At 35.0% G+C, this 12,126-nt stretch overlaps 1 protein-coding gene across 2 annotated transcripts in view; it reads right to left on the bottom strand.

Moving 5' to 3' along the window:
• METTL25 (methyltransferase like 25) overlaps positions 1 to 12,126 on the bottom strand; it is a 91,452-nt gene that overhangs the window by 16,569 nt on the left and 62,757 nt on the right. The gene's annotated exons all lie outside the window — the stretch shown is intronic.

The raw sequence follows: 12,126 nt of genomic DNA on the forward strand, positions 1-12,126 counted from the left end.
GCACCCAAGGAATGGTGGTTATTGTGCTAGGAGTTTCCACAGTTTATAAGAAATCTTTCACAGTTTATAAAGGAAGATAGGTGAACGAATGTCATAATCAGTGTGATAAGTAATGATGGTGAGCAGAGGATAGCACAGAGTAGGGAGTGCTTTAACTACTTCTGAGGGGAGGAACTGCATTTCAAATCCCTCACTTTCCAACAGTATTGTGAACAGCAACATTAAGAAATTAAATATTAGCATACTAAAATTAGGCCAACACATAAAATTAAAATAACTTGTTTTTATATTTATTTTTTCAACAATTGTTCTGAAACTATGCTCTTTAAGGACTCAAAAAGGGTACTTTAAAAGTTTACAATTTTCCATAAAATATGAAAGTATAATTGTATATGAAATAAGTCCTTTTCAAAAATATGTTGAATTTATTTGATTCTTTGTAGGATAGTATTTGAAAATAGAGTGCTAATGCTAAGAAAGTATGAAAAAAACTGACTAAAAGTTACCTTCATGGATATGGAAGAAGAGGGGAGATTCCATTTTGGTTAAAAAATATATATATTTTACAGAAAACAGAATGTCAATTTACATATTACCAAAGCAACACATGATTAAGTACAATGAATTAGACTTTAAGAACTTTTGGAGGAAAAAGGTTACTTTTACAGGATATGGCACAAATCTCTAAAGTCTGGGTGTCTTCAAATCAATCTTCTTAAAAATAAAATCTGCAAAGATAGTTTATGATGCAGAATGCAATCAGCCCTTTTGAAGGTGCAAGAAAATGAGAAGTCTACAGTTTTAAAGATAAATACTGCAATTCTATTCATTAAGAAACAAAACAAACAAAAAAGAGAGAGGGAAAGGCCCTAGAAGAATCTCAATACTTACTATATGGAAAGTAAAAGGGCAGGATAACATGATTAACAAATGGAATATAGGACAATACCATTTTTTATTCTGAGTGTCAATCCCATTTCTCTTATTATATAACATTACAGACTTAGGTAATTACATATCATGCCACTACAGATTCACTGTAGTCTTACTTTTTGCTGAAGAATGTGAAGATAAATAAAAGTCATTCTATCTAATAATTATCAGAGTTAACAGAATTGTTCTTTGTCAGAAAATGCCTAAGGTGAGGGATCTGGATGCTATCTCTTTCTACCTCTTCTTATGTATTTTCCACTTCTCTTTATTAACTGAGTCCTCACTCATCCTATGAAAATGCTCAAGCTCCTCTGTCTGAAAAAAGCAAGCAAACAAACAAAATACTCCAAAACAAAACCTCCCTCTGATCCCATATATAAAACTATCTACTATATATGGTGGATATCATATGGCCAAAGGATAGAGTTGATTCCTATACAAATTCAATAATATCATTAAAAATGTTGTAAAATATTTTATATATGCACTTGAACATTTTACTGCCTTGGGTTATACACTGAAAACCATGTAAGAAATTTTCAAGGGTAAATTTTACTATACATGATTCCTTTCTATGTTGCCATGGCATGTTATGAATTTTCTATATGAATTCTCTTACTCATTAGACCATGAGTCCCTTGGTTATTTGGCCCAGAAAGTACAGGCACTATGCCAAACAATGTGTGCTTATTGCTGCGATAGGACTGTTGGACTACTTCCAAACACTGCTTACTACTCTCCTGATAAATAGTAATGGTACTTTTCTGATTCTTCGGTGATGTCCAATAGTTACCTTTTTAGTATGTATGACTCTTTCCTCTACTATGAGTGAGCTCCTTGATGAAAGAGTCAGTAGATTATTTGACAGATTATCTGCAAGGCCCAACAGTGCCTAAGAGCAGAGAGGGCAGAGCTTAACACAAAGCAGATTGTCCAATGAATATGACAATGGCAGCAGGGTCCGGCCACAATTCAAAGTTCTGCCCCATCAGCAATAAGAACTTTTAAAATAAAAAGTACTGTCTGAAATGGTGTTGTATTAGGGAAAAAAACAACACTAGGAGTGAAAAGGTCTTAATTCCATCTTCTGTAAACAAATCACTTCTCAGACCCCCAATTTCCTCACTGAGAAAACTGAGGTGGAAGGGAGGCAACATCTATTTCATAGGGCAATGGGAAGATGTAAATGACATAAGGCACGTGGAGGGTAACAGTAGACTGTAAAGTGCTACATATTGGGGACGGTGGTATTTATTTTGGTAATATCACTATGTTGGTATTTTATTTTTTAAATAAGTATATTGAGTTGTTAAAAGTTTTAGTTTTGATTGTGGAGGGTTCCAGTCAGGATAACAGACTAGGTAAACACTGCGCTCACCTCCTCCCAGGATCACATCAAAATTACAATTAAATTATAGAACAATCAGCTTGGAGAACCATATGAAGACTAGCTGAACAGAACTCATATAACTAAGGACATAAAAAGTTTGGCTTTTACTTACTGCTTACATAAGAGGTTCCACCTACTGCCTGTAGATATGCAGTGACCACTTATCATGGAATGTAACAGGTTAACCATAGTGATTTAAAACAGTGGTCTTCTCAAGGCTGTGAGAGATCTGCAAAGACTTTCAAAGGAGTATACAGTTGGAAATGATTTTAAAGAAATCAATGTCCAGCTCCTCTACTTTCTTGTATGCACACTCCCAAAACTCATCTGTCTGGGTAGGTGCTTGTGGTCCAGATTCTGTTTTACACGTCCTCTGTCCTCTTTCTCAAAGAGCCCTTCTCCTGCTTTAGCGTGACAAAGAAAAGGCACGCCTCTCACCCACAGTACTATCTTGCATTGCTGTGCAGTATGGCTCAGAAGATCCTCTAAAGCACCAGAGACAAGATAACTCCTTTACTAAAGGCATTATAAAGGCCACCCCTACCCATCTCAAGAGGAGATGCATTCCACTGCAGTTTTACCCCTCATGTTTGATAATTTAAAATAAAAAAATAATTTATGTTGTCTACATGTATAAGTATATATGGAATAATAATTCAATTCAGAATCATTTTTTAAAAACACACTTAAAAGAGATTTACTGGTAAAGGTAATTTTGTTGTGAACTGGACATAATATAAAAAGTAAAAGGAGAGCAAAGACGTCACCAAAGGGAAAGCATGTTGCAACCATGTTCCTGTTGTAGATTTAAAGAATGACTGGACTATACTTGAAAATATTAAATTTTAGGAAATATGAATATTACAGAAGAATCTTCCATAGTATTTTATAGTTGACTGTCAACAATATATGTGGTAATAAAGAAAATATTCACAAGAATTTTATTTTGTTATTGTCATTTCATTTGGAGTTGACAGAAATATAATCACATAAATAACAAATGAGATCTTAGAAGTCTGAATAATTATTTTCAAGATATTTCTGTGTTTCTTAGAGTGTACCCTATAAAACACTCAGTGCTATAAACATTAAGTGTGTGCAGAGTTTTGAGAGAAGAAAGGTAGTATGAATAAATAAATATTGGTTTAAACAAAGCTAAGTAGACTTCTTTTAATAATAATAGCAATCATTCACCATGTTCCAGGGGTTGTTTTAAATACTTTATAGATATTAACTTATTTTTCACAACACCCCTTTGGGGTAGATACTGTTATTAACCCCAATTAAAAGATGGGAAAACAGACAATAAGATGTTAAGTAATGTGGCCAAGATCATAGTGTTATTACCCAGTGAGGCCTGGGGTTTAAAACCAGGCAGTAGAGCTCTTGTGTTTGTTCTTAACCGTTACACTCCACTGTCTCTCACCAAATAATTCAGTGTCTTTACAATATGAAAGGGCACTGGGAATTTTAAAGAGGGTAATATTACATAAAGCATTTACTTGATTATTTCTTTTCTCTCTATTTTTACAGAATCACTGCCCTTCAGGACAACAATCTGGAGAACACTGTTACAGAATATTCAAAATCTGATTTTCCTCTTTCAAAAGCATTTCTAAAATACTCTGGAGCCAGATTATTGGTTTTCTCACATGTAGTAAACAAAACAAAACAAATAAAACATCATTTGAGTTGGGGAATGATTAATGAAACAAGTAAAATATGTAGTGTATCAGTAAAAAGAGTTGATGAGAAGCTAATGACGGAGGAGAGAGGGCAGATATGAAGTGTTAGAGGAGTGATGGGGATGGTGGATATCATACGTGTGACAATTCTGGGTATAAAAAGTGAAGAAAGAGTGAGCTAGCCATATGGATATCTGGCAAGGCACATTCCAGGCAGAGGGCACATCATATGCAAAGGCCCTGAGGTAGAAGTGCTTCTGGCATTTTTAAGGAACAGTGAGAAAAGCGGTACAGGTATAAGTAAAGGGAAAAGTAGAAGTTAGGGAGATAATGAAGAGCCACACTATATAAGGTTTTGTAGATCACAGTAAAAATATTAGCTTTACTTCCAAGTGAATGAGAAACCATGGGAAAATTGTGAGCAAAATTTCACTTTTAAAAACAGGATCATTATGGCTATTGTGTAGAGAAGACTATAGGGGACAAAGTAGAAGCAAGCAGACCAATTAGGAAGTTATAACAATAACCTAGATGAGAGATGATGGTGGCTTGAACCAGGCTGGTGGCTTTGAGGATGGTGAGAAGTAGTCGAATTTTAGATGTATTTTGAAGGAGAGACTACAAAATTGCTGAAAGACTGGATCTAGCAGTGTGAGGAAGTAAGGAATTAAGGATACCTCCAGGGTTTTTGGCCTGAGCAACTGGAAGAATAGATTATAATTTACTGGACTGTAGATTTAGGATTCATCAACATATATGGCATTTAAAGCCATGAGACATGAGATCACCTAGGAAGTAGGTACAGATAGAAAAAAGCACTCCAGCAATTGGAGGTTTGCAAGAGGAAGAAGAATCAACAAAATAAACTGAAAAAAGAGAGAAACGATGAGTACCTTTGAGGGACTTTCCTGAGTATGAGACAAAAAGGGTTGCAATAAACAGCGGTAACCTGTGCAAAGTCCTGACAGGAAGGCCAAAAAAGATAAGGACTGGGAACTGACCGTGGGATTCAGCAACACGGGTCATCAGTGCTTCTGAGAAGGGCTGTCTGATGGAGTGACAGAAGTGAAATCTGATTAGAATTCAAGAGAAAATGGGAAGGAAACTGGTAGCACTTTGAAGTTTTCTGGTAAAAGGAAACAAGAGATGAAATGGGGTCCAAAGAGCATTTTCAGAATCTGTGCTCTTGACCACTATGATATATCATTTTATTTAATAAGAGTGAATACTAGCCATAAGGAGCTTACTAGGTAGTAGAAGAAAAGACACAAACAACTCATTGAACTATTAAGTTCAGTAAGAGCCATGGATCACGGGTTAAACACTATGGGAGAAGAGAAGAGGGTGAGAAGGAGAAAAGAAATATATCAGAGATGTCTCCTACATGGGGTTTTAAAGAACGCCTAGGGTTCTACCTGTCAGAGGCCAGGGGCGGGAGGGGTGGAGGAAATGGGGAGAATATTCCTGGTAGACAAAGGTGCTCCAAGGAAGCATAAGAGGTGCAAAATTCACTGCCTGGAGATGATGTCTAATCCAGGACGCGTGCACGGGCAGGTGCCTGCGGTGCAGAGGAGGAGGAATGGGGTGATGAACCAGCCTGGGAAGGGTGTTGGCGACAGATTAGAAACGGCCTTGAATGGCATAAGAATACTTTAGTTTTTGAGTCTAAAAAAAGGAATTCTCAAACATTTTGAAGGTAGAAAAGTGACGCGACTATTTGTGAAAGACAAACGATGGGACTTGAAGAACAGATTAAAGGGGCCTCTGTCAGAATCAAGCATGGGCAGCATGCTAAAAAGGAATTACTATTCTTTCTTGTAATAAAAGTGAATACACTAGATCTGATTAAAATTCTACTCAAATGAATCCTATGCCACCCACATTCTTTTCTAAAAATACAATTGCAAGAACATGGTTCACTTGTGGCACTTTCCTAAAAGGCAACATTGGTGCAGGAGATTTTAGGAAGAGGTGGATATATACTAAAGCACTGAAAACAAGCACGCGCAGGGCAGAAAGTACTAACATTCAGTTTCTCTGCCACCACAGAACCTTCATGAAACTATTTATTTTGTGTCTTTTATATGCTAGTAGATATCAAAAGGCTTAAAAGATCAAAAGTTTGCTGAAAATGGCAATCACTTAAGGGAGCTCCAAAAATCTTTAAACTACTGTATTCGATTTAAAAGATACAGACCTGCTAATTCTAATGTGACCACATAATTTGGATTAAATAATTAGCTTCGATTTTTGTGAGCCAGTTTTCATTATCTGGTTTTTCATTTTCTTATTTGATTATAGCAAAATAAAAAGTTAAGTAATTCATAATTATTGTATATAATTCTTGGACAGCTGTTTATAGTACTCATGAAAGAAAAGAATATAGCTGTTGAGTAAAGTATATACATCATATTTTCCCTGCCATTTTTCCATGTGTTTTAAGAGACTTTTACCCCATGAAATTCCTTCTTTGGCATTTTACTCTCCTTAGAAAGTTTCCAGATAAGAGCTAGTTATATAGAAAAGAATTTTCTATAAATGACTGAGTTGTAACATATTAGATGCTAAATGACAATTACAATTAATAGAATAAAAATGCTACATATTTAAGTCCATGAAAAAAGTTTACTTCTAATCTTAGGCTATATAAACAATTGCAATTAAAGAAACTTTTAGAAAAAGATTTCAGGTATTCTAAAACAGTGTATTACCCGAGGGCAATTTACTTTAGTTAATAAGGAAAACAAAACAAAATGCAAAAGAAGTTAAATAAGTGGTCATATCTTTTGTCTTCAGTACTTTGCTGGCTAGAGATTCCAATTAAGTTAACCTTGATTTACAATATGCAAGGAGCCATGCAACTCAACTCATATTAAAAAACAAACAAACAAAACACCCAAAAATTTAAATTAAAAAGAAGCACAGAATCCTGAAACACTTATGGACTATGGATTCAGGCTTAACCCTGGTTCTTTCAGGCTGTATGAGACATTGGACAAACTTCTGACCACTTTTATCTTAATTATTCTTAGTACTATAATAAATAGTGACTGTAACAAATACTAGGAGTATATATAATATGAAGCTCAATAATGTCTATTGTAGCCTGATGAGAGATTAAAATCTTATCACTATTGAACACAAACAAGAATTTATAAAATATGTATAAAGTATAAAGAATGTCTATAAAATGAGCCCTTATAGCCAACATCAAACTTGAGAAATAGATCATTACCAGTATATTGAAACCCTGATGCACTCCTGTGTCCCCACCCTATTACTCTGTCTACTCATTTTCCCATAGGAAACTACAACACTGAGACTTGCTTGTGTTTACCATTCTTATGGTTTATTTTTATTTTTTTACCATATATTTATACTCCTAGATATATAATGGTGCTTATTACTAAGTTATATAAATGGAAGCATCCTGTAGGGATTTTTCTGTGACTTATATTCACAACATTCATCCACGCTGATGCATGTAGTTGCACTACACTTTACTTTATCCACTCTCCTATTAATGAACTTTTTGTTCCTAGATTTCTGTACGTATAAACACTGCTGCTATTGACTATTCTTGAATAAATCTCTATGAGCACATGTTTAAGAGTTTCTCTAGAATATATACTTAGGTGTGGCACTGCTGAGACATGTTATATAGACATTTTCAACTTTATTAGATAATGTTAACTTGTTTTTCAAGGGGTGATTTTTTTCTCCCATCAGCAATGTAGACAGTTCCCCACCCCTGCCTTAGAGCCTCCAGAAGAAATGCAGCCCTGCTGGCACTTTATCTTAGCCCAGTGAAACTGATTTTGGACCTCTAACCTCCAGAATGCTAGCTAATGACTTTTAAGCCAATACATTTATAGGAATTTGTTATAACAACAAATGAAACAAATACATATATATGTATATATCTACTGTCCTAGCACTATTTAATGACTAGTGCCTCTGCAGGTAGACAGAGGAAGCAGTAATCTAAAACACCTTTTTTAAAATTTTATTTTTATTTAAGTATAGTTGGCATAAAATTTTATTTTGTTTACATTAGTTTCAGGTGTACAATATAGTGATTCAACATTTTTAATTAATCATCACACTAATTCTATAAATCATCTGTCACCATATAAACTTACCACAACATTGTCGACTATATGTCCCTTCCCCTTTTTATCCATTCCCCAGCTACTCCCTTGTGGTATCCATCCCTTTGGTCTCTATTTCTATGAGTCTTTTTCTATTTTGATTGTTTGTTTTGTTTTTAGATTCCACATATAAGTGAAATCACATGGTATTTGTCTTTTTCTGCCCGGCTTATTTCACTTAGCATGATACTCTCTAGATTCATCCATGTTGTTGCAAATGGCAAGATTTCATTCTTTTTTATTGCTGTGTAATAGTCCATCATACATATACATATACAAACATACACACATATATGCACCTACACATATATCACATCTTGATCCATTCATCTATCAATGGACATTTAAACTGCTTCCATATCTTAGCTATTATGAATAATGCTGCAATAACCATAGGGGTGCATATGTCTTTTTGAATTAGTGTTCTCATTTTCTTAGGATAAATACCCAGAAGTGCAATTGCTGGGTGGTATGGTCATTTATTTTTAGTTTTTTGAGGAATCTCCATACTATTTTCATAGGGGTCAAACAGTTTGCAGTCCCACCAACAATGCACAAGGATTCCCGTTTCACCACATTTCCACCAACAGGTTATTTGTTGACTTTTTGATAATAGCCATTCTAACTGGTATGAGGTAGCACTTCATTGTGGGTTTGATTTGCATTTCCCTGATGATTAGTGATGTTGAGTATCTTTTCATATCTCTGTTGGCCATCTGTATGTTTTCTTTGGATAAATGTCTTCTGCCCATTTTTGATTGAGTTATTTTTTGGTTATTGAGTTGTATGAGTTTCTTATATATTTTGCATATCAACCCCGTATCAGATATATAATTTGTAAATATATTCTCCTGGTGAGTAGGTTGCCTTAGTTACATTTGTTTATTCTTTATTTTGTTTCCCTTGCCCAAGGAGAAATATCAGAAAAAAATATTACCCAGAGCAATGGCAGAGATTTTATTGCCTACATTTTCTTCTAGGAGTTTTATGGTTTCAGGTTTTACATTTAGGTCTTTAATCCATTTTTTTTAATCCTCAACCCAAGGATATGTTTTACTGACTTTTTAGAGAGAGGAAGGGGCGGAGGGAGAGAAAGAGAGAAACATTGATGTAAGAGAGCAACATCGATGGTTTCCTCTAATACGCACCCCAATGGAGGATAGAACTAGCAGTCTCTTGTACAGAAGACGCTCCAACCAACTGAGCCACCCAGCCAGGGCAAAGTCTTTAATCCATTTTGAGTTTATTCTTGTATACATCAAACTAAAAAGTTTTTGCACAGCAAAAGAAACCATCAACAAAACAAAAACACAACCTGCTGATTGGGAGAAGATATTTGCCAATGATAGGTCTGATAAGGGGTTAATATCCAAAATTCATAAAGAACTCATACAACTTAGCACTGAAAAAACCAAACAATCCAATTAAAATATGGGCAGAGGACCTGATTAGACATTTCTCCAAAGAGAACGGCCAAGAGACATATGAAAGGATACTCAACATCACTAATCATCAGAGAAATGCAAACTAAAATCACAATGAGATACCACCTCACACCAATCAGAATGGCTACCATCAATAAATCAACAAACAATAAGTGTTGGCAAGGATGTGTGAACCCCTGTGTATTATTGGTGGGACTGCAAACTGGTGCACCCACTATGGAAAACAGTATGGAGGCTCTTCAAAAAATTAAAAATAGAACGACCTTATGACCCAGCAATTCCACTTTTGGGTATTTATCCGAAGAAATCCAAAACACTAATTTGAAAAGATATATGTACCCCTATGTTCATTACGGTGTTATTTACAATAGTCAAGATATGGAAGCAACCTAAGTGCCCATCAATAGATGACTGGATAAAGAAGATGTGGTACATATATACAATGGAATATTACTTGGCCATACAAAGAATGAAATCTTACCATTTGCGACAACATGGATGGACGTAGAGGGTATTATACTAAGTGAAATAAGTCTGGCAGAGAAAGATAAATATCATATGATTTCACTTATATGTGGAATCTAAAGTAAAAATAAATAATAAACAAAACAGAAACAGACTCATGGATACGTAGAACAAACTGATGATTTCCAAATGGGAGTAGGGTTAGAGGGCTGGGTGAAAATGGTGAAAGAATTAAAAAGTACAAATTGGAAATTACAAAACAGTCATGGGTATATAGTCAATAATATTGTAATAAATATGTATGATGCCAGGTGGGTACTAGACTTATTGGGGGATCGCTTTGTAAATTATACAAATAACTATCCACTATGCTGCATACCTGAAATAAATATAATATTGAATGTTAACTGGAATTGAAAAATAAAAAAGGAGAAATAAAATAAAATACTTTAATCACAGTTTAAGATGATTCCAAGTGGGGTTCTAGTCCATTTAGGACTGTTTTATTTCTAGTTCACCCTCACTCATACAGTGTGAATCTCCAGAGACCTAACTTAAATATGAGTGGTTTACTTGGCCTACAGGGTCCTCATCCTAGGCAGGCCATGAACTCTTAACTTTTGTCTCACTAGAAATGTTATTCTACTGAAAGCTGTGATGACTTCTCTACCCACTCTGTTGACTGGCAAATAGCTGCTTATTCAAGAACTGACAGATGCCTCTGGGGAAATGCAGCCCTAAAAGCTGAGCTCATTTGTCCTGGTTTCCATCTTCTAGCTATTTGGCCCTATAATTTAAACTTTCTTGATCAGTCTCTGATGTTCTTAAATCAATTCAAAACAAATTTAAATACACTCACACATGTGCACACACACCATACACACACAGGCATAAGCACGTATCTCCAGTGTTTTTAGTTTTTCTTACATGGAGGTTTGGTTCTAATTATCTAGCTGGCTGTTATTGGAAGTGGGTTTCTATCATTTTCTTTACTTTTTGCCATGTCTCCCTACCTAGAATATGAAATACTGCTGTGAGGACACTATATCCTAGGCATCCAGAACCTAATCAGCTGCCTGTCACACAATAAACAACTACTAGGCTAAAAAAAAAATCGCATGTGCAAGTCTCAGCAAGTGGTTAGAATGTGTGGTTTGATGGTGAAAAAAGAACAGAATCAAATATGGTTTTATAATTTCTAAAGGTGGACAATGGTTATACTGTTCCCAGAAATGACAAAAGAAGTCAAGACAGTGGAAAAAAGAGGAATAGAATTGGTTGAAAGTTGACTTTGGTTTTTGATGTGGCTGAATCTGATGTATATGTGAGGTACCTAAAGAGAAGCTGTGCAGATGAAAATGAAATTTAGATTTGAACTTCTAAAAAGAGGTGGAGCCAGATACAAGATTCAAGTTATTTGTTGTAACTGCCAAGAGAAAATATAAAGAATTAAGAGATGAGAGCTGTGTATAAAACATTAGAGAATGCCTAGATACATTTAGGGAATGATTAAGAAGAAAAACCCTTAAAGAAAATAGAAAAGTGTTCTGAATAGGAAAAGAAACTTAGAGGAATGCAGCTTAATGGCAGTCAGTGAGTAAGAGAGTTTGGAGAAAAAACACACACAATTGTTAACATGGCCAAATGTGGGTGAAAGGTCAATGGAGCTCTGGCATGAAAGTCATAACAAATACCATCTATCTTTTGAGTAGTCAAGAAAGGCAGGAATGTGGAAGGTTGGAGGGATTTGAATTTTTAAGTGAGAATAAAGGCTTAGAAAAAATTGATTTTACAGATGATTTTTAACAAATTTATGAATAGATTTGAATAACCTTATTACAATCACATGGCCATAAAAGCCCTAAAATTGTAATTAGGAAGACATTCATAGAACTTGCTAGGATTGTGAAAGTATTTTTGAGTACAGCAGTCATCAAATCAATATTATAGAAAAATTCTCCTACCCTTGCCTTTCTGTATAAGCAAGGCACTGTTTAGAGAAAACAGAAATAACAACAATAAAAACATATGTAGGGCAACTATTCAACCAGTAGAGA

Source organism: Miniopterus natalensis, chromosome 2 (assembly GCF_054644295.1).
Source record: "Miniopterus natalensis isolate mMinNat1 chromosome 2, mMinNat1.hap1, whole genome shotgun sequence".
Classification (NCBI taxonomy): Eukaryota; Metazoa; Chordata; class Mammalia; order Chiroptera; family Miniopteridae; genus Miniopterus; species Miniopterus natalensis.